Raw genomic sequence first — 352 nt, forward strand, 5'->3', positions numbered from 1 at the left:
CCCTACGGTGCCCCTAGATGATGAAAAGTACAATCCGAGGTTGATTACGAACACTTTTGTGCACCCCCTTCCGTAGAGCAAAATCCTGAAGGTCGGGGTCGCACAAGTGTGCACCCCCTTCCGTAGAGCAAAATCCTGAAGGTCGGGGTCGCGCAAGGGTCGACATGGGTCGAGGTGGACTATCATGCGAAACCACTTTTTTCGGTCCCTACGGTGCCCCTAGATGATGAAAAGTACAATCCGAGGTTGATTACGAACACTTTTGTGCACCCCCTTCCGTAGAGCAAAATCCTGAAGGTCGGGGTTGCGCACAAGTAGACCCCCTTCCGTAGAGCAAAATCCTGAAGGTCGG

The sequence above is a fragment of the Anopheles nili genome, assembly GCF_943737925.1.
Source record: "Anopheles nili chromosome X unlocalized genomic scaffold, idAnoNiliSN_F5_01 X_unloc_3, whole genome shotgun sequence".
Classification (NCBI taxonomy): Eukaryota; Metazoa; Arthropoda; class Insecta; order Diptera; family Culicidae; genus Anopheles; species Anopheles nili.